This window comes from Schistocerca serialis, chromosome 8 (assembly GCF_023864345.2).
Source record: "Schistocerca serialis cubense isolate TAMUIC-IGC-003099 chromosome 8, iqSchSeri2.2, whole genome shotgun sequence".
In the NCBI taxonomy this organism is placed as follows: Eukaryota; Metazoa; Arthropoda; class Insecta; order Orthoptera; family Acrididae; genus Schistocerca; species Schistocerca serialis.
Window position 1 is genome coordinate 323,193,565 of NC_064645.1, and position 24,527 is coordinate 323,218,091.

Here is a 24,527-nt window from a genome sequence, read left to right on the forward strand (position 1 = left end):
GTATGATATATGGATCTAGTACCCGTCACATTGCATAAATCCATTTAGATATCCTTGAATCACTAAAAATTTCGAATAGAATGTGAAAAATATATGTCAGCATTTCAATAAAACTAAAAACTTCAACACGCTGTATCTAAAACACTAGAGTCATTCTACAAAAACTGACTCGATATTTTTCATCAGTGCATTAAATTCTCCCCAAAACCACCGCCAAATGTTTGGTAAGTAAACGCGTTTCACAGTGCTACGGTTGTTAGACTATGGACCATTATAATATGTGAAGAACATAAAAGTGTCAATAACTTCCAAACCTTAGCTAATCTAGAGTTTTAATTATCGTTCAGAACTTCTTCGCAATCAAATCCATATGATTGTCTAGTGTAATCAGTAATTTGTTCTACCGACCAATGGTTTAGATTGGTAGTGCCGGCTTGAAATGTACTGTAATAAGATTAATGATCTTATACCTACATGCACCAGACGCAGGTACGCTTAAGGTTATCAATAGTTATACAACTCTCCAGGGTCATTTCTAGCCAACCACATACATTACACATGCGTGCTGCTAGAGAACTTCTGATTCCCAGCTTGGTTTTTCATGAAATAGCTCTAGGACAAGGTAAAAGTGTTCTGGCCAATGCCTTTGTGACGTCACTAGACGTGGCAATTTGAAGGGTCGCGAATAGAGCCGACGGTGCACCGGCTAGAGTGAGCGGCGCTACACTAGAGCCTTTCGAAGCCAATGTGGGAGGTCGCTGTGTACCACAGACGGAACGTCGAGTACCACTGGAAGAAAAACACTGGCGACTAGACGGTAGAGCGGTCATGGATGCATGTCCGAAAGAAAGTTGGATCGTACTTGTTAATAAGACAGGCACTGCTATTTCGTATTCATTCGCCAACACCAGACTCTCGACTCTCAATAAGTATATCCTTCATGGACGTGAATATACGTAACGTACGAGTGCAGGTTGTGACACATAGACATACGGAATTTCGGGTCTGGCCGTTATTCGTGCACGCATAAAACTAATCCTGTAAAATGGGAAATCCGGTTTAGATTCCCGTTCTGGCGCAAATTTTCGTCGTCGTTATCTAAGAATACAGGTGACGATGGTTCATACTCGCAATTGCGAATACATTTCCTGTACGTCCGGTGTGGCTACAGTAAAGCAATCTGTGAAGCGTTAACAGAAGTGTTAACACGGAGGGTTAGACTTGGGCATTGTATGAGGACCTCTTTTGTATGCAGTTCTCTCCAGGTTCCGGCGCATGTTGTAGGTCTGCCTGTCGTAATTTCTTTTCCATTGTTGTCAATTTATTGCCCTAGCCCCATATGGGCGGGGGCTGCGCTGTCAGTGGATGCAAGTCGCCGCTCTTCGGCCATGTTGTTGTTGTTGTGGTCTTCAGTCCTGAGACTGGTTTGATGCAGCTCTCCACGTTACTCTATCCTGTGCAAGCTTCTTCATCTCCCAGTACCTACTGCAGCCTACATACTAGTGAATCTGCTTAGTGTATTAATCTCTTGGTCTCCCTCTACGATTTTTACCCTCCACGCTGCCCTGCAGTACTAAACTGGTGATCCCTTGATGCCTCAGAACATGTCCTACCAACCGATCCCTTCTTCTAGTGAAGTTGTATCACAAACTCCTCTTCCCCCCAATTCTATTCAATACCTCCTCATTAGTTACGTAATCTACCCATCTAATCTTCAACATTCTTCTGTAGCACCACATTTCGAAAGCTTCTATTCTCTTCTTGTCTAAACTATTTATCGTCCACGTTTCACTCTCATACATGGCTACACTCCATACAAATACTTTCAGAAACGACTTCCTGACATTTAAATCTATACTCGATGTTAACAAATTTCTCTTCTTCAGAAATGCTTTCCTTGGCATTGCCAGTATACATTTTATATCCTCTCTACTTCGACCAACATCATTTATTTTGCTCCCCAAATAGCAAAACTCCTTTACTACTTTAAGTGTCTCATTTCCTAATCTAATTCCCTCAGCATCACCCGACTTAATTCGACTACATTCCATTATCCTCGTTTTGCTTTTGTTGATGTTCATCTTATATCCTCGTTTCAAGACACTGTCCATTCCATTCAACTGCTCTTCCAAGTACTTTGCTGTCTCTGACAGAATTACTATGTCATCGGCGAACCTCAAAGTTTTTATTTATTCTCCATGGATTTTAATACCTACTTCGAACTTTTCTTTTGTTTCCTTTACTGCTTGCTCAATATACAGATTGAATATCATCGGTGAGAGGCTACAACCCTGACTCACTCCCTTCCCAACTTCTGCTTCCCTTTCATGCTCCTCGACTCTTATAACTGCCACTTGCTTTCTGTACAAATTGTAAATAGCCTTTCACTCCCTGTATTTTACCACTGCCACCTTCAGAATTTGAAAGAGAGTATTCCAACATTGTCAAAAGCTTTCTCTAAGTCTACAAATGCTAGAAATGTAGGTTTGCCTTTCCTTAATCTTTCTTCTAAGATAAGTCTTAGGGTCAGTATTGCCTTAGGTGTTCCAACATTTCTATAGAATCCAAACTGATCTTCCCCGAGGTCGGCTTCTACCAGTTTTTCCATTCGTCTGTAAAGAATTCGAGTTAGTATTTTGCATCTGTGACTTATTAAACTGATAGTTCGGTAATTTTCACATCTGTCAACACCTGCTTTCTTTGGGAATGGAATTATTGTCTTCTTGAAGTCTGAGGGAACTTCGCCTGTCTCATACATCTTGCTCAAGAGATGGTAGACTTAGTTGCATAATTTAAAATATATGAAAGGTGTAGTCGTTGACTAAGTAAAAGATTGACACAAATGAAATGACAAGTGAATGTTTCACGAAAGTTAAATTACAGTTAACATTAGTTAAAAAGTAAAAAGCTAGTGTGTTGACTGATTAACATAGAGACATACATGAGTGAAATGACAAATGGATCTAGACCCCCAGGAAGAGGGGTATAATGGCACATAACAGTTAGGGTAGTGTGTATTAGAGTGATTGCATGGGTGGGTGATTGAAGGCGGAATGCGTGAGAGTGAAGAGGGATGGCACACAGGTCCAATGGTTAGGATGTGGGTGGAGAGGAGTGGAGAGGAAAGGAAGGGAGCCCTGCCTGGGGAGGTGGGGTGTATTCTGTTTAGATGTGGCAGGATGTGTATGTAAGGGCGGATTTCATGATCTGGTAAGGTAAGGGGATTAAAATTTCGTTGGTACAGGATGTGCACAGTGTGAAGATGTAGCGCTGGGTGAACGTCATGGTAGAGGTGCGACAGAGTATTAGGAGCAGTGAGGAGGGGGAAACTATGGGGTGGGTGGTGTCGAGTGTGCGGGTAATGTAGGATATTCGGAGGTGTTCAAGATGGAAGAGGAATTGGATGGGGTGGTCAAACACATTCGAAAAGCTAGAAGGAGTGCGTCGCGTTCGGGGATCTGTAGGGCGTGATAAAAGGAGGGAGGAGTGCATGCCCATGCCACATTTGCGTAGCAGAGGAGGGCCGGATCAGGGATTTATAGGTGTTGAGGGTTGTGGAAGGGTGCAATCCCCATCTTCCGCCGGCTAGTAGTTTCAGTAAGTTTAGTCTATCGTGCCTGTGGTACAGACAGTGCTGTATTTGCAGGAGATAGGAGCGAGCACCGTATAGTGGATGTATATGCAATTGCTCTGTGTGATTTTGACTACATCCACAATGCTGCTCAATATTTATGGGACTGATTTTGAGCAGAAGCTTCAAGTTGGATTGTAGATTTATGTAACGGTGATCAGTGAATTAAACTGGCTTTGTCTTACTATTGCGTACGTATCTGAGTAATAGACTGTTCGACATATATCAGGCATTGTGGTAATTGTGATTAATTAGCAGTGTATAATTGATTATGGCCTAGGGCTCTACTAATAGGTACTGAACTTCCTGTGTTGTCTATTGGCTAATTTTATCCGGTTGTATTCTTTCATTTGCATTTACTGTGGTAGTATAAATTTATTTTCTGTTTTTAATATTTGCATTATTACTGTCTCATGTTTTGTATAGTGGAATTCTGTCTGGATTACTTTTTTGTAAATTGTGCTAATTTATTATCTGACTTTAATATTTTTGATTATTATTGCTTTCGCTCTCTGAGTTTGCGCAGTGACTGAGTTTAAACTACTCGCTATAGTCTCTCGCATTTGGATTTTATTCAGGAAGCGTCACCTCCCCAGTACATTGTTGCTGTAATGGGATACCTCTTAATATCGTGTAAGCAACTCGACATAGCATGGACTCAACAGCCGTCCATATTTGCGGAAATGTCGCCGGTGCAGGATTTTGGGCGCAAACTGACACCTCGATTATATCTCGTAAATATTCGATGATATTCATGTCGGGCGATCTGGGTGGCCAAATCATTCTCTCGAACTGCCCAGAATGTTCTTCAAATCGGTCACGAACAATTGCGGCCAGGTGACATCGTGCATTGTCATCCATACAAAATCGATCGTTGTTTGGGAACATGAAGCCCATGAATTGCTGCGAGTAGCCGAAAATAACCATTTCCAGTCAATGATTGGTTCAGTTCTGCTAGAAGACCCACTCCACTCCATGCAAACGTAGCCCACTTTGTAATGTACATCGACCGTTTTAGCGAACGACGCGCGGGCTGTCGACCGTGTTTTATTTTTTATCCATCGTAGCAGTATCGTGAAAGACAGTTAGTTTTTAGTTCAGAAACTCCGTTTCTCTATGGCGTATTTGGTGGACCCTTCTCCACGTCCCTTTGTTTAGCTGTCGCAGGTTCGAATCCTGCCGCGGGCATGTGTGTGTGTGATGTCCTTAGTTAGGTTTAAGTAGTTCTAAGTTCTAGGGGACGGATGACCTCAGATGTTAAGTCCCATAGTGCTCAGAGCCATTTGAACCAGCTTCCGAGGATTGGGTTTAACGTCTCTTCGCTTTTAACTCCTTCTTTGTCTTCAGTTCTGCATTGCTGGCATGGGCGCGAATAACCCTAGTCATTTTTGCGCCCTACAACAAAACAAAACAAACCTACAGCTTCCACAGTGCTTTGTTGACAACTTGAGTCCACGGCTTCGTGGAGTCTGCGCCATACTCGAACCCTACTATCAGCTCTTACAAACTGAAATCGGGCCTCATCTGACCAGGCCACGGTTTTCCAGTCGTCTAGGGTCGAACCGATATCGTCAGGAATCCAGGAGAGGTAATGCAGACGATGTCGTGATGTTAGGGAAGGAACCCACGTCGGTCGTCTCCTGGTTCAAATGGCTCTGAGCACTATGGGACTTAACATCTGAGGTCATCAGTCCCCTAGAACTTAGAACTACTTAAACCTAACTAACCTAAGGACATCACACACACCCATGCCCGAGGCAGGATTCTAACCTGCGACCGTAGCAGCAACGCGGTTCCGGACTGAAGTGCCAAGAACCGCTCGGTCACAGCGGACGGCGGGTCGTCTCCTGCCATGGCCCATTAACATCGCATTTCGGCGCACTGTCCTTGCGGATACATTAGTCAATACGTCCCATATTGCTTTCTACGGTCATTTCCCACAGCCTACTAGTACTGACAGCTCTACGCAAAAGCCGTAGCTCTCGGTAGTTAAGCGGAAGCCGTCACCGCGTTGTCCGTGATGAAAGGTAATGCCTGAAATTTGGTATTCTCGCCACACTCTTGACACTGTGGATCTCGAAATATTGTATTCCCTGACGATGGAATGTCCCATGCGTCTACTGGCCATTAAAATTGCTACACCACGAAAATGACATGCTACAGACGCGAAATTTAACCGACAGGAAGAAGATGTTGTGTTATGCAAATTATTAGCTTTTCAGAGCATTCACACAAGGTTGGCGCCGGTGGCGACACCTACAACGTGCTGGCATGAGGAAAGTTTCCAACCGATTTCTCATACACTAACACCAGTTGACTGGCGTTACCTGGTGAAACGTTGTTGTGATGCCTCGTGTAAGAAGGAGAAATGCGTACCATCACGTTTCCGACTTTCATAAAGGTCGGATTGTAGCATATCGCGATTGTAGTTTCTCGTATCGCGACATTGCTACTCGCGTTGGTCGAGATCCAATGACTGTTAGCACAATATAGAATCGGTGGGTTCAGGCAGGTAATACGGAACGCCGCCCTGGAGCCCAACGGCCTCGAATCACTAGCAGTCGAGATGACAGGCATCTTATCCGCATGGCTGTAACGGATCGTGCAGTCACGTCTCGATCCCTGAGTCAACAGATGGGGACGTTTGCAAGATAACAACCACCTGCACGAACAGTTCGACGACGTTTGCAGCAGCATGGACTATCAGCTCGGAGACCATGGCTGCGGTTACCCTTGACGCTGCATACAGACAGGAGCGCCAGCGATGGTGTACTCAACGACAAACCTGGGTGCACTAATAACAAAACGTCACGTTTTCGGATGAATCCAGGTTCTGTTTACAGCATCATCATGGTCGCTTCCGTGTTTGGCGACATCGCGATGAACGCACATTGGAAGCGTGTATTTGTCATCGCCATACTGGCGTATCACCCGCCGTGATGGTATGGGGTGCCATTGGTTACATGTCTCGATCACCTCTTGTTCGCATTGATGGCACTTTGAACAGTGGACGTTACATTTCAGATGTGTTACGACCCGTGGCTCTACCCTTCATTCGATCCCTGCGAAACCCTACATTTCAGCAGGATAATGCACGACCGCATGTTGCAGGTCCTGTACGGGCCTTTCTGGATACAGAAAATGTTCAACTGCTGCCCTGGCCAGCACATTATCCAGATCTCTCAGCAATTGAAAACGTCTAGTCAATGGTGGCCGAACAACTGGCTCGTCACAATACGCCAGTCACCACTCTTGATGAACTGTGGTATCGTGTTGAAGCTGCATGGGCAGCTCTACCTGTACATGCCATCCAAGCTCTGTTTGACTCAATGCCCAGGCGTATCGAGGCCGTTATTACGGCCAGAGGTGGTTGTTCTGGGTACTGATTTCTCAGGATCTATGCACCCAAATTGCGTGAAAATGTAATCACATTTCAGTTCTAGTATAATATATTTGTCTAATGAATACCCGGTTATCATCTGCAATTCTTCTTGGTGTAGCAATTTTAATGGCCAGTAGTGTATCATTCGGCGTTCAATGTACAATGGTTGGAACTTAAATAGAGGCAACTATTTATTCGCAACCGATACAAAAGAGTTACATGTTTGTACCTGTTATTTGCGCCTGTTACTGTCCTTCAAAGTAGTCACCAGCGTTGTATAGAACCCGTTGCCAGCTATGTGGAAGGCGTAGTATACCGTTAGCAGTGCCTGTTTTGTTGATGGTGCGAACGGAGCGGTCTACTGCCTGTCGAATCTCTGGAACAGTTCTGAAGCGAATGCCACGAAGGGGTTCCTTCATCTTCGGAATCAAGTCAAAGTCACAGGGACTTAAGTCGTATTACTGTTCGTTTTTGGAGCACCAACGGTTACCAGCTTTGCGAAAGAACCGGCGACACTTTCTGCGCAACCCACCCATCATTTTGCACGACAATGCGCGGGTGCATACAGTGCAAGCTGTGGCTGCTCTGTTCGGTCGATGGAACTGGGAAGTACCGTACCATTCGCCGTACTCCCCGGACTTAACTCCTTGTGACTTTGATTTGATTCCGAATATGAAAGAACCACGTCGTGGCATTCGCTTCAGAACTGTTCCAGAGATTCGACAGGCAGTAGACAGCTCCATTTGCACCATCAGCAGAACAGGCTCTGCCAGCTGTATACTACGCCTTCGACATCGCTGGCAACGGGTTCTACACAACGCTGGTGACTACTTTGAACGACAATAACAGGTGCAAACATGTAACTCTTTTGCATCGGTTGTGAATAAGTAGTTGCCACTATTTAACTTCCAACCCTCGTATGTTAAATCCCGTCTTGTGGCCATGATAACGTCGGAAACCTTTGCACATCAATCACCTGAATACGATTGACATCTCCCCAACGCTTATACATCTTGTGCACGCGATACTACCTCTATCTGCATGATGTGCATCTCGCTATCCCGTGACTTTTGTCGGTAAATGATATGAAAAAAAAATCTGTTTGCAAAGAAATAAATCAGTATAAATAAGCCACTGTGTGGCAGATGTAGCATTCTAAGCTTACAGCCAAAATAGCTGTTCACCTGGATAACCTTTCTCAAATAATTTGTCTTTTCTTGAATGCGCATCGTTTGTTTCATTAATTATACTGTATTCTTATTACGTTTGGCGCCCGACTCTTCAGATGTGCGTTTCATGTGAGAAATGTTTTGTTAGTAATAACAGTATTTTAATTCAAGTATGATTAAAGAAATTAATGTAAGACACTATTTCCTTCATTACATGAGAGATGATCACTTCATGTTTTTAAAATTCTTGCTCATATAAAAAGCTGGGACCGCGTTGTTTAGTGGTTAAAAGGATCGTGCACCAGTCGCGCACTATCGATAAACGTTTTTTTGTTTATCACAAAGAATCTGCTTTCATACGAAACGATATTAGATTATGCACTGAGGTGACAAGAGTCAAGGGTCAGTGATATGCACATACAAGGTGTTTCATATGGTCGATATTCAGGAATGTGACAGTAATGATCATTCAGAACAAAAAAGTTAAATAAACATGGGCTCTGAAACGCGTACCTTAAGAGCTATGAGCAATTCTTGAACTTGAAGACTGTGAAACAAATCTCTTCTACTGCAAGCTCTTTGCTTTCCATATTTTGCGAAGTGGTAGTATGGACCAAAACAAGAAAAAAATGTCCAGTAAACATGTACTGTAAAATGCATACCTTAAGAGCTATGAGCACTTGTTCATCTTCGCTACTTCAAAACCCAACTCTTTTAATGAGTAAGTGCTCATAACATTTAAGGCATGCGTTTTGGAGCCCATGTTTATTTAATTTTTTGTTCTAAATGAACAAAAGCATCTTGCTTTTGAAAAGCATCTTGCTTTTGAACAACACAGGCACTGCAACATTGTACTTATAGATACGATAACTTTACGTACATTTAGTGTTCTTTACAGTCACCTCCTTTACAGATAAAATCTAAGGTTACTATAAATTATAGACGAGAAGATACGCTTCAGAACCCATGTAAAAATGTATTAATTTTTTTTTTAGAAATCTTTCTCAGTTACTTGACATGATGTCACAAACCGCAAGAATGTGTCTAATTTTTTTAATAGTATTTGTAAATTAGGAGAGTTTGATATGGAGGCCCTGTACTTACTATTCTTCCTGAAACGCCTCAGTATTATGTAGCCATGCGATTAGAGTTCCTATAGTACACCCTGCCACCTTTCTTACCCAAACACACAAGCGTAGGTGGCACACGTAGCTGCACCGAGCCCGTTTGCACCTGGAAGAGGATAAAGCAGTGCTGGAGTGGGAGTTATAGCGGTGCAGATGCAGCGGGAGGGCCGTACACCTGCTGCCTACACCTGCTATGGCGCGTGCCGGACAGGGCAGCTGCTGCGCTGGGCAGATGCGGGCAGCCGCCAGCTGCCACGCACGCACACCCACGTACAGGCGGACGCAGTGATTTGCCACGCGCTGTCAGCCAGCTTAGGCAGTTGCTCGTTTGTCATCGTCGCTGCTGGTTGGCAGCGTAGCAGACACTGCGACGATATACTCTGAATCGGTACATGAGCGAGCAATTAATGTGAAAGCCGGTCGAAAAGTAATGCCTCTTCATTTATTTTTATTTTCCCCACTATGACGTACTGCCGTAGTGTAGGACGCTGTCTTGCTGTCGACACGGTGTATTCGATTTCATTCCTAGATCTAGGATTGATTAACCGCAGCCTTTAACAGAAATGGTCCTCAACCCATTAGACCATCTCACTCTGGGAGGCAGTACTACAAACAGTGGAAAGATGCAATGCCCTAATTAGACTCAATTACCAACGACTTATATTTTCTGTGGTACCACGCACAGAGGACAGAAACTTTACAAACTTAATTGGCGCGAAAAGTGCGGATAAAGTGCCAGTAAAATTATAAATACACTACTGGCCATTAAAAATGCTACACCACGAACATGACATGCTACAGACGCGAAATTTAACCGACAGCAAGAAGATGCTGTGATATGCAAATGATTAGCTTTTCAGAGCAGTCACACAAGGTTGGCACCGGTGGCGACACCTACAACGTGCTGACATGAGGAAAGTTTCCAACCGATTTCTCATACACAAACAGCAGTTGACCGGCGTTGCTTGGTGAAACGTTGTTGTGATGCCTCGTGTAAGGAGGAGAAATGCGTACCATCACGTTTCCGACTTTGATAAAGGTCGGATTGTAGCCTATCGCGATTGCGGTTTATCGTATCGCGACATTGCTGCTCGCGTTGGTCGAGATCCAAAGACTGTTAGCAGAATATGGAATCGGTGGGTTTAGGAGGGTAATATGGAACGCCGTGCAGGATACTAACGGCCTCGTATCACTAGCAGTCGAGATGACAGGCATCTTATCTGCATGACTGTAACGGATCGTGCAGCCACGTATCGATCCCCGAGTCAACAGATGGGGACGATTGCAAAACAACAACCATCTGCACGAACAGTTCGACGACGTTTGCAGCAGCATGGACTATCAGCTCGGAGACCGTGGCTGCGGTTACCCTTGACGCTTCATCACAGACAGGAGCGCCTGCGATGGTGTACTCAACGACGAACCTTGGTGCACGAATGGCAAAACGTCATTTTTTCGGATGAATCCAGTTTCTGTTTACAGCATCATCATGGTCGCATCCGTGTTTGGCGACATCGCGGTGAACGGACATTGGAAGCGTGTATTCGTCATCGCCATACTGGCGTATCACCCAGCGTGATGGTATGGGGTGCCATTGGTTACACGTCTCGGTCACCTCTTGTTCGCATTGATGGCACTCTGAACAGTGGAGCGACGTTTCAGATGTGTTACGACCCGTGGTTCAACCCTTCATTCGATCCCTGGGAAACCCTACATTTCAGGAGGATAATGCACGACCGCATGTTGCAGGTCCTGTACGGGCCTTTTTGGATACAGTAAATGTTCGACTGCTGCCCTCGACAGCACGTTCTCCAGATCTCTCACCAATTGAAAACATCTGGTCAATGGTGGCCGAGCGACTGGCTCGTTACAATACGGCAGTCACTACTCTTGATGAACTGTGGTATCGTGTTGAAGCTGCATGAGCAGCTGTATCTGTACACGCCATCCAAGCTCTGTTTGACTCAATGCCCAGGCGTATCAAGGCCGTTATTACGGCCAGAGGTGGTTGTTCTGGGTACTGATTCTCAGGATCTGTGCACCCAAATTGCTTGAAAATGTAATCACATGTCAGTTCTAGAATAATATATTTGTCCAATGAATACCCGGTTATCATCTGCATTTCTTCTTGGTGTGGCAATTTTACTGGCCAGTAGTGTATCATAGCAAAACAGCAATACCCGAAATACCCTGTCGTTGGTGTGCAAGATCAGGACTCAGTAATGATCAAAGAAGGGAAACAATATGTACGTCATAACGAAGCGAGATGCCCAACAAATTGAACTAAGCTACACTGTTCACTTGTCAAAAGTCCGAATAACCACGTTTTATAGACACGCATGAAGAGAGTCAATGAGTTTCTCGAAGGTACCGACAAGGCTATGGAGCCATGCCGGCTACAGTGCTGTGGCCAGCTCTGCTAGGTCTCTCGGTTGAGGATCATTGGCGCGAACTGTCAGATCGAGGTGGACACACAGATTCTCTATTGGGCTTAAATCCGGGGAATCTGATGGCCAACGACTGTCTGACCAAAGAAGCATAAAACGCCAGTCATCTGAAAGGCCACCTATCGCCACTCAGTGGACGTCCAATTGTGGTGTTGCCAATGCCGGTGAACAGCTGTCAGCATGGGTGCATGGTCCAGGTACCTGCTGCAGGAGCCCATACGCAGCAACGTTCACTGAACGGTCGTTGAGGTGTCAATGCTGGTAGCCCCTTGGTTCATCTGGGCAGTCAATTCCTCAACAGTTCCACGTCGTTTCGCCCGCACACACCTTCGCAGCCGTCACCTATTGGCCTTGGTTGACCACAGTTGCCTCAATGCTGGTTCTGGATAGCGCCATTCTGCCATGCATGGTATACTGAAAGGGTCCTGTAGTTCCCTTTCATTATCATTTTATTTGCTTTCCAATGATACAGAACTCCCTATCATGCGTGAGTGAATGAACGTGGGTGTGTTTCATTTTGCTAGACAGTGGTTTTGGCTGCTGTAGAGAATCAGCGGTAGTCGTACAGAATGGCCAAACCTTGTAGTTCTCAGGTAGGCAAAGAGGTTTGCTCCCCTTGTGTAAAAGTTACCGGTGTTAGGTTGGTGGCGGAAGCCTCATCTCTGAGTTTTCCTGGTCACCGGATCGCGTAGGAGACGTTGGAGCGTGTGAGACGGTCAGTCTGCTTCCAGCTAGCCGAGGGTCTGCAGCCGAAGTCTCTTCGAAGAAGGGTGAGTTGATTTAACCGCGTGGTGCGTTGTCTCATAGCAAGGGGGGAGCGTTTAGCGTTTGGTCTCGCGTTTCATCTTATAAAGATTGATTTGCTAGGTGGCAGCAAGGAATGCAAGGCTTTTGCAGACTTTCAGTTTGATTCCTAATGCAGACGTGACTTTGATCCGTAAGAAGAACATAGCACAAATGTGTTGCATATGTTGATGCGCCCTCGGTTTCGGTGAATGTTTGTGCGCCTACAACTGCGTGAGTAGGCATTCTAATCTTTTATGAATCTTGGTAATTTTTGGTTCTTTGTGAATGTTCTTTGTCTCATCACTTTATGTCCTGTGGAAACCATCCACATGGGTTAACATTAGAGGTTAGCATTAGAGTTTGTTGGCCCTCTGCCATTATCCTTTATTCAAATGTGCCCTCTGTAAAATGTTAATTCTTCGCGACTGCGTGGTTTGATGTTACTAAAATTTGGACACGGTACGTAGAAATTGTGTCTCCACGAACCACGTGGGCACACGAGTCTGTTGTGAAACATATAGCGTTTCACAATCAATTGTGGCAACAGCAGTTCTATAGATGCATTACATCAATGTTTTAAGGAATAAATATTTTTGCCTCCAATTTTATCCAGTGTACCGATGTTACGTCTCCGTTACCTACGCCATTTACCTTGTAGTTTTCCTTGTTAGTCCATCCATAGAGTTTCCGTGTGCACAGGTCCAATAATTTGTGTCCCTTTTTTATTTAAGACAAATGCTTTGGAACAGATCTTGTTTTCAGGAATGTTGCTGCAAGCTTCACTTATGCGCAGTGTTCACGCACTCTTTACATTATTCAATATTTGATTCACGTGAATAATACCTGGATCATATTAATAATTACATCCCATTCTTTATCAGTGAGTTTACAATGAATCTTCTTTTGTGAGCTTTTCTTATGAATAAGTAATTTTGCGACTCAGCGCAACCTCTTATTTGTCGTGAGGCTAGAGTTGGTGGCGACCCAATCTGTTACATTGGCTTCAATGTCAGATAGCATCTTCTTATTCAAAGTGCGCGTTGCTCTTTTAGCCATCAGGATACATTCAAAGTGCGCTTCACTCTTCCCACAGATAGCGAATTTTTAATCACGCTACTTACAATACTTTAATCACAGCGAACAGTTTACAAACTTAACCGTTTCGGAAATGCTTTCACCCTTGGTCCGAAAGCCAATCATCATGGCCTTTTGGACGTCAGATAAAGCGCTCTGTTTCCACGTTGCAATAACTGCACTGTTTTCCGCGTCCCCTCCGGCAGGTTTTATATACCCTCCACTGGTAGTGAGGCCACCTGCCGTCTGTGAGTGGTTATTGCATGTTGACGTCCAACACAGGTGGTGATCACGTTAATCTGACCGCACCGTGTGACTGCACAGTTAAGACGCTTTGGCGAGGTTACCGGGCTTTGTGTTGAAGCTATACGCGAAACATTTGCGTTGTGGAGTTCCTTGAACATCTAAAGCCCCGTATACACTCGAGCGAATGGAAGCTAACACAGGCGGACACGCGTTCTCAGACAATTCGCCAGTGTTTACCACCATTAGCTTGTACCTCTGAACAATCATTTGCCGGCCGGTGTGTCGGAGCGGTTCTACACGCTTCAGTCTGGAACCGCGAGACCGCTACGGTCGCAGGTACGAATCCCGCCTCGGACATGGATGTGTGTGACGTCCTTAGGTTAGTTAGGTTTGAGTAGTTCTAAGTTCTAGGGGACTGATGACCTCAGATGTTAGGTCCCATAGTGCTCAGAGCCATTTGAACCATTTGAACAATCATTTACACTAGTTGGAGCGGATGAGAACACGAGATAACAAATATAGCCAATGAACGCTGCGTTATTGCTTTTTGCCCCTAATAATCGGCACACTGTATACGACACTATATAGTTTGAACAACACTGCAAGACTGATATTCAGAGAGTATTATTTTGCATGGCGAGCGCACTGTTTTTAACGAAGCAAGCAAACGGGCTTAGTAAAAGAAGAATTTAGATGCCTGAATTTCTACACAAACGTGAAATGCTTGTACCTACTGCACTTAACACTGAATAGCAGGGCCACCTGTTGTTAGCTTTATTCCAAAACTTTGCACGAATGTCGGTTGATGCTTTTCGCTGATTTCTCATTACAGTTGAGGAGCAAAATTAAAAGCATTTCACTAACAAGCGAAAAAATGCTCCTGTCGAAGCACAAAAACGAATATATTCCCCTTAAAAGGACTGTGAAAGAAAAGTGGGGAAACAGTTGCCTCATTCCCCATTCCGCCTTCCTCACCAAAAATTTTATCATAAGAACATATTGGCGCTCTTTTAACTCAGAACGCTCTAAATCCTTTTACCCAGTTTCTCTCTGTAGTTAAGCCTTCTCAGCGTCTCCCTTTCACTGCCACTGCCTATACATGTCTCTCTCCCATTGTCTACTTTTTCTCCCCTTGAGTTACGGTGTATCCCACTGCCTCTGTCTCCTCTCCCATTTAAACTGTTTCCTTCTGTCTTTTTTCCCTCTATCACTGTCTCCACCACACCTCAGCAACTCAAAAATTCAGGGGGTAGAACTTACGTTTTCCCCTGTATCCACGTCTTTAAAAATTCTATCCAAAAGGGGTACTCCCCTATACCTACGTGTTAAAGTTCGATAGTCTGGGAGGGTTTGGACCCTAGCCCTCCCCATGAAGCCTATATGGCCTCCACTCATCAGTGTTTTTCATTTCTGCAGTCGCCTCTCTCTTTTGCTCCCACTGTTATTACCTTCATCCATCTCCCTTTCTCCTTCACTGCCACCTTCTCTCTCCCACCATCTATTTATCCTCTCTCCTTCTCTGTCACTGTCACGGTCTGCTCTCTCTTCAACCGTCACGGTCCCTCTGCTACTCTCTTTCAGCACAAAGAGTGCGAATATCAAAAATCTTTGGTGAGGAAAGCGGAATGACGACTGGGGCAGATGGTTCCCGATTTTTGTGTCAGTCTTTAAAAGGGGAAAATATTTGCCCGTTTTGTGTCCTTGCAGGAGCACTTTCTCACTGGTTTTCATCATTTCCCTGACACAATGAGGGGTGTTGCTCGTATGGAACGAATTCTATAGGTTAGTAAAGCTTTTACAGTTTATTTATATTCTTCGACACATTTATATATTCTGACACAAATATAAACTTCAAATAAGTACGCATAATGATAGGTTAACACAAAATCGCTACATTTTTTTTGGATACTTTGCTCATCGATCGCAATTATTCATCCCCCGATTATGATTTGTATCTTATAAAAGTGTTATTAGAAATATTTTACTGAATTTAAATTCTTTTGAGATTTACATAATTTTTTACAGTCATTTTAATTTATTTTGAGAGATGTTAAGAACCTAGTCAGTTTTTTGTCACTGCAATTTCACTTTGAACATATTTGTATAGATGTGAATTGCCTATTATCCCGAGACAGTGAAAGTTTCATTGGTGAAAGAATACTGACTGAAAACATATGAGAGGTGTTCAATAAGTAATGGAATACATTTTTTTCAAAGCAGTTTGATTTTATTTAGGATTCCCCAGTACACATACTATTCCCTACTCCCTCTTTCAGCTACAAAATCGTATTTTTCAACATAATCTCCGTTGGATGCTACGGGCTTGTATGCCTGCATGGTACCACTCCACTGGTCGGCGTAGGAGCCAACGTCTTACTGGATTAATAACCCTCCCCCATCGTCCACATACTGCTTCCGCGGAGTGCACCCTTTCTTAGCCAAACAGATGGAAGTCAGAAGATGTGAGATCGGAGCTGTAGGTGAATAAACAACAACACTCCAATGAAGTCAATGAAGCTTTGTGAGCTTCTCTCTGATGCACAGACTTGTGGAAGGCCTTGCGTTGTCATGTAGGAGGAAAAGTTGGTTTGAATTTTTGTAGTGACGAACTCGCTGAAGACGTTTCTTCAGTTTCCTGTGCATAGCACAGTACACTTCAGAGTGTATTGTTGCACCATGAGGAGGACATCTAACAGAATAACCCCTTAAGAATCCCGGAAGACTGTCGCCATGACTTTAACGACTGAAGGTGCGACTTTGAACTTGTTCTTCGGAGGGGAGGAGGTGTGGCGCCACACCATGAATTGCCGTTTTGTTTCCGGTTCGAAGCTATGCCTGCACACCCACTGTCGTCGCGACTGCACAGATATCACGTCGCCGTTTGCTCCCCGGCAGCGGAGCTGATCTCAAAGGTTTGTGTATATATTGTCCCGGCTAAGAACAATTCCCTGCCGTGTGGTACGGGCATAAAACATCTCTGAATCACGTTGTGAATCTAGTCTTGTGAACTAGCAGTTGAAAATTGATCACGTTTTTCCAGAGATATTTCATACACTTTCTTCCACGACGGATCCAAAGACAGTTTTTTCTTTCTTTTTTGTTACTCTGGAGTAAGATATCAGTTGAGTTCTAGTCTATTTTTACTAATTTGTTTCCCTGAGTAATTTGATTTAGTTACTTTAGCAGTCTGTATGCATTCGTTGAATCCTATTAAATCTGCTTGTAAAAAGATTTATCAACTTCCATCAATAACCCTTGAATGTTCACAGATATTATTGTCTATGTACTAGCTGATTATGAATTTGGTAAACACTGGGAATGTCTCGTATATTTCTGTTTTATTGACTCAATTAAGTTCTTAAATTAATGAGAGATTATGGGGGATCAATGAAAGGAGAGTTGATACTAGTGTGTATTGTTTCGGTATGATAACAGTCAGTCAATACTACATTTCTTCGTGTACCTATTACCAAAGATAAATTATAAATATTTTTCAGGGCATTACAATGTATAAGCTTCTCAATTCTCACGACGCGATATTAATTATGGATTCGAATCCTTTCAGTGCCTCTTCAGCAAAAGTTTAGTCCTTAAACGGGCACTATTGTTCACTTCTCGTTTATTAGCGGAATCACCTTGACAACGAGCGGCAAATATACTAGTGTGATAAGGTCCAAACTATTTTCGGTCCCAATACTCTTTAATAATTCGCATACAGTGAATAAAGTTCTAATTCAACATAAAAGTTTCAGTATTGTCAATAAATCTCTTCACAATCGTAAACATACGATCGTAGCTTTTCGTTTAACACGGACAATCAACATTCACTCGAATAACAATGTTCATACACCCAGTCACCTCTAATTGACTCCGTCTCTGAACTTATCCCAAAATAATCTATTCTCCACCACTCCAATGTCTAATCCAGTTCTAAGAATGCAATTTAATTAGGCTTCTAATCCCAATATTCCGACTACCACGGAAGAACTGCGAACACACTCGCCACCGCTGAAAACAAAAACTCAAGACATCTAAAAATGCTGCGCATTGGTTTATTTATTACATTCAAAACAAAACTCAGCTCTGTTCTGTCTTCCTTGGATTACCTTTGTACTACTTTGCGTTACTCAATTTCAAATATTTACTCATTGTAAAATTTTAACTAACTATCACTTCGAAATACTACTACCGTTTTTTGCCTCTTAGGTCATGTCGTACTACAGAATTTAATCTAATACTCGTTTCTGTATAACCACTGTCTAAGAGCGGTTACAAAGCGAGCGGCAAAAAGTTGTCACGATCAAGCTCGAAACGCGCAAGTAATTCGCACAGAGTGTCCTTCGTTGCTCTCTATGATCTTCTGTTACGCGTTGAGAAACCTAGTGGGCACACACCATTGAGTGCCCCAACTGGTGGATAAGTGTGTCAGCACTACCAACAGAGATGTCCAGTTGAGCAGAGAGATGTTTCAATGTGATCCGTCGATCACCTCGAATGAGTGTGTCCGCACGTGTTGTGTGCGGCCGACCGCCACGCTGGTGATCGGACAGGTTTTCACGACCTTGTTGCGATGATGACAGACGCCTCGCCCAACGAGTCACCGTGCTTTTGTTCGCTGCAGGCGCCTATGAATATCTACGATGGTCTGGTTTTCCGCCGAAAGATACTTAATGACAGCTCTCTGCTTTATGCGGTTTTTTTGCGTAAGTACGGTAACTTTGAACCTCTGGATCTCGGATACGCTTAATGATATCGAAAAAAAATTCTTAAGTTCCCCGAGAATATCACCTTAAGAACATATGGCAAAAATTTCTATGATCTGCCATCCCATGAATAGAATTTATAGAAGTCGTAACCCGCAGAACTGATATGTTCCGTACCGGTACTCAAAAGTCATGGTTTTTCGGGTTTTTCTCAGGGATCGCCCGCGAACGAATGATGCTTTTATAAGTTGCCTAAGATCCACCCTAGCCTACACCTGATGGAAAAGAATCAACTGATTTTCTTCATTTGTCTGGGTTGGAGGAAGTGCGTAGTTAAATTTTGAAGTTGTAGGATAGCTACAGTATTCCCGTCCTTCCGATAGGTATATAAATAGTCGCTAGGACAGGGGGTAAACAAAGCACTTGCCCCCTTATCTCTGTGAGATATGTGTCTACTGCAGGAACCTTGTTTTTACTTAGGACACTGGTAATTACCAAGCATAAGCTCAACTCCATAAAAAGTAATTGCTAGACGGTACTGACTTTGCAAAAACTGCAAAGCATCCTCAAGTTACTACTCACTGATTTAACTGCCCACCAAACGTTTTATTTGACTGGTCTATATATGCACGAGCAAGAAGGTTGCTCACAAAGGGAATTCCTCACCTTAACGCCACCTTAACGAAAATATTATCGCCCTTTCCCGGAAATATAGCTCAAATCCAATTATGCCGGAAATTAGCCGAGTGTTTAAGGGGAGGTAATTCTATTGCTTGTCGCTTCATTAGAGAACATAGAAGAAAAATATTATGTTCTGAAACAAGTTAAATATTAAAATAATCTCAAATTTCCGTATGGCACAGTGATTCTTATGATATCTCACGCACTGATACATTGTAACCTGATGTGAGTGACATTTTTTTATGAACATAATTTGCAATCCAGGCGTCTTTTCCAGTACTTTGTTGCTCAGAAGACTGACTTAGTATTCGTCATTTGCAATTTTATTCTTTACTAGATAATCAAACAGAAAAATTGCACACGTGTCACCGATAAGACTGGGTATAGCCTTTGTACCAAAGGGAGCAAAATCTGCCCTTTGTGGTAAATGGCAGTCGGTTTCAGCCAACAGTTGTTATTATTCTTTGGTGTCTACAGCGAAACGATGGAGCCACAGTTCATTTAGAGTCATGAATCGTCGCATATTTTTTAACTGTTCAAAAAGTAACACACGCGTTATAAAATAAAACCAAGTTTACGTCTATTTATTTTAGTGATTAAACGTAAAAAAACTAAGCGGTTTTTGAAGGCAAGGTATTGCAATTTATCTATTGGGATGAAAGGCCCATGGCTGCATTGAAAGAAAGAGATGCCACATATTCACTAAATCAAGTCAACATCTGACGTAAGTTATAAGCAACGTGTACGAACAAAAGCAAAGTTTTCGTTAATATAAGCGCCACGTCAATACCCGTCCGAACACCTATCACCTTCCTTTCTATGCAGACTCAACTACAGTAAAAAAATGAAACTACTGCTTAACTAACTCTCAATTATCAACAAAATCTCAAGTTTTTCCACGAGCTGCGGTCAATACTTCCAGCGATGTTTCCCGAGTGGCTAACTTTTCACTTTTTACTACTTTAGAACACCCAGAATATATCTCCGCAACTTTTTCTTTCGTGCCTTAGTAGTAAAGTGACAGACTATGAATTCAGAGGTCTTGGGTTCGATCCCCCATCAGTGCTAAGATTTTTATCTCATATCTTGGACTTCTACTACTTCTGGAAATGTTTGTTGCGGTGAAAAATGACGATCGGCGCTGTGGTTCGGAATTCACGTTAAACTGTGCGTCTAGCTATCACTGACTGAGCGTGTCAGTTCAAAAGTCAGAGACAGCAAACACCATACCTTCTCCGATAGCGCCATGTCTAATAAAGCGATTTGATGTTTAAACCAACATTCGGGTTAGGTGCTTTACATTACTCAAATAAAAGCATGAAAATTTTACGCATCTGTATTATTACACTGTGTACTACTATCAACACCGCCGCTACACACACTGAAGCACTTATCCCAACTGTGAACCATTTTATGCAAGCCCTCTCCCAAACGCTCCCTGCCCTCCTTTCAAGGAGCAGCACTGACGCCTGAAAGGCAGGCAACCACGCGTACTCGAATGCATGCAAGAACGCCAGCCCCTCAACACCGTTAGCCGGCGAGAATAAGCGCCTTTAAAAGTTACGCGATCGATCACGCGTCGAACATTTTGCTCACACTCAACAAGCAGGCTGAAATGTACCTCATATGCGTAAATTAGAATGTTTTTCGTTACTTTCACAATAAAACACTCATATTTTACTATTTAAAATATTTATTTGCAGAACGAAACAGTAAATGCATGTGTATTGTTGGTAATAATCCTAGGACAATTAAAAGCGCGTCTTCTAAGACACTTATTATAAACTGAGAAAAACAAGTACTTCTTGTTATTTAACTTTCGTGACTTAATCTTCGTCATATATCTGAGCTTCACGTACATCACTCCACTTGTTGTCTGAAACTTATGTTTAGTTGACAAATCGTTTTATAATTTTCTCTAGAGGTTAAGACGGCCTTTGCATTGAACTCCTAAGTATAATTTGTGATTGAGTTAGCTGCAGGACCAGCGTTTTGAGGTACTGTCTCCTACTAATTATCAGATTTGTATTTTCTTTATACTGTATTTCGCTGTTTATGCCAGTATAATTTAAAATCGATAAATATAATCTCAGTGGCCACCTACAGGCGCCTAGAGCCACGGAATATTTTTTTTCCGACGATGCACTACACAGACAGCTCCATTTGTCCGATTACAGTACGTAATGATTTCCAATTTTGTGTGTTCCACAGCAGTTGGATCAATCTGGTCATTATCACAGAGTGTACTAATCATAAGTGCAACTTCGTTCTTTTTTTATTTGGAGATAGGAAAGCAGAAACTTGTTCACACGAAAACCAAATGTACTACTGGGTTTTGTTCCTATTTTACACTACTGGCCATTAAAATTGCTCCACCAAGAAGAAACGCAGATATAAACGGGTAGTCATTGGACACATATATTATACTAGAATTGATACGTGATTACATTTTTACGCAATTTGGGTGCTTGGATCCTGAGGTATCAGTACCCAGAACAACCACCTCTGGCCGTAATAACGGCCTTGATACGCCTGGGCATTGAGTCAAACAGAGCTTGGATGGTGTGTACAAGTACAGCTACCCATGCAGCTTCAACACGACACCACAGTTCATCAAGAGTAGTGGCTGGCGTATTGTAACGAGCCAGTTGCTCGGCCACCATTGACAAGGTATTTTTAATTGGTGAGAGGAGAATGTGCTGGCCAGGGCAGCAGTCGAACATTTTCTGTATCCAGAAAGGCCCGTACAGGACCTGCAACATGCGGTCGTGCATTATCCTGCTGAAATGTAGGGTTTCGCAGGGATGGAATGAAGGGTAGAGCCACGGGTCGTAACACATCTGAAATGTAACGTCCACTGTTCAAAGTGCCGTCATTGCGAACAAGAGGTGATCGAGACGTGTAACCAATGGCACCGCATACCATCACGCCGGGTGATACGCCAGTATGGCGATGACGAATACACGCTTCCAATGTGCGTTCACCGCCATGTCGCCAAACACGGCCATAATGATGCTGTAAACAGAACCTGGATTCATCCGAAAAAGCGACGTTTTGCCATTCGTGCACCCAGGTTCGTCGTTGAGTAAACCATCGCAGGCGCTCCTGTCTGTGATGAAGCGTCAAGGGTAACCCCAGCCAGGGTCTCCGAGCTGATAGTCCATGCTGTTGCAAACGTCGTCGAACTGTTCGTGCAGATGGTTGTTGTCTTGCAAACGTCCCCATCTGTTGACTCAGGGATCGAGACGTGCCTGCAAGATCCGTTACAGCCATGCGGATAAGATGCCTGTCATCTCGACTGCTAGTGATACTAGGCCGTTGGGATCCAGCACGGCGTTCCGTATTGCCCTCCTGAACCCACTGATTCCATATTCTGCTAACAGTCATTGGATATCGACCAACGCGAGCAGCAATGTCGCGATACGATAAACCGTAATCGCTATAGGCTACAATCCGACTTTTATCGAAGTCGGAAACGTGGTAGTACGCATTTCTGCTTCTTATAGGAGGCATCACAACAACGTTTCTCCAGGCAACGCCGGTCAACTGCTGTTTGTGTATCAGAAATCGGTTGGAAACTTTCCTCATGTCAGCAAGTTGTAGGTGTCACCACCGGCGCCAACCCTGTGTGACTGCTCTGAAAAGCTAATCATTTGCATATCACAGCATCTTCTTCCTGTCGGTTAAATTTCGCGTCTGTAGCACGTCATGTTCGTGGTGTAGCATTTTTAATGGCCAGTGGTGTAGTATCTAGGAACAACGAAGGGATTTGTTTTTTATTCTTCGTTAGACTAGCAACTTGAGTTCTTCATATAGCCAGCGCATTCGAGGTGAAACAATTATCAGCGGTTATATTTGCGTCTGTATGTATCTTTATCTTGCGATAAACGATTCACGACACAGATACAGCGTTATCTAATTTGTATGAGCCATGTGCCTGCTTGCACGAGTAAATTTCTCCATTACTTGTGTAAAAAGAATTTGAATCATGTAAAGCAACACCTTGATTCCATACGTGACCTGTATATCTGCAATGTACAAATGCAGTTTACAGCGACCTCGAAATGCTTCCAACATTTCATAGATTGTTACATTTTCTCCAACCTGATAATTGGATCGACACATTGTGACAAAAGAATCAAATATTTCACGAATCGGGGTCAGACTTAGACGTCTTTGAGTGGATCTGAATGTCATCAAACCACATATTTCTCATCAACTCATAACGGCTTTGACCCGCATTTCCTGCACATTCAAATGATACTTTTTTATATCAGCCAGGTATAAAATGCCTTAAACACTTTCACTTCTATAATATTAGTCTCCTTACAATCTCTCTCTCTCTCTCTCTCTCTCTCTCTCTCTCTCTCTCTCTCTCTCTCTCTCCCTCTCTCGAAAATCAATCCTTTATTTTTTTAATGTGAATACGCCTGTATGTAACTATGTCTGTCAGCATTTCTTCACTTACAAAAATAAGAAAACAGTCCTCAATATCTCTGGCATCTTTTGCCACAGCTTTTACCCCTTGTCTACTAATAACAATATTATGAGAAGCTGTTCTCCGTTGGAACGACCTAGACTGTAACTCCACTTCGTTTGTTAGTCTTTAACGAAGTAAAATAAGTTATCTCGAGCTTTGATGGGAGACATCTCACCTTCGTCTTCTTCTGATGACTGTTCACGGCATAGCGGTCGCTGTTTTCACTGTCAATGTCACTTTCAACGTTGTCGGCTCCAACAGATGCTACTAAAATGTCTTTTATGTCATCTTCTTCCAGCCACACACAAAGTATCTCTTCTTGTCTGTCCCTTTATAAAAATACAAAGCAATGTTAGTTTACTCATTTCATATATACTTAAAAACGAAACTTCCTCCGAACAGATGTTGGAAGACCCAACGGTAAGTGTCATCCTCAGCTTATAAGCGTCAGTAAATGCGGATATGGAGGGGCGTGAGATCAGCACACCACTCTTCCGGCCGTTGTCAGTTATCGTGACCAGAGCCGCTACTTCTCCATCAAGTAGCTCCACAGTTTGCCTCACAAGGTCTGAGTGCACCCCGCATGCCAACAGCGCTCGGCAGACCGGAAAGTTACCCATCCAACTGCTAGTGTAGTGCTTAACTTTGGTGTTCTGACGGGAACCGGTGTTACCACTGCAGCAAGGCTGTTGGCTCATACGCTGACGAGGCAAAGAAACTGGTACACCTGCCTGATATCGTGTAGGGCCCCGTGAGCACGCAGAAGTACCGCAACACGACGTGCCAGGACTCGACCAATGC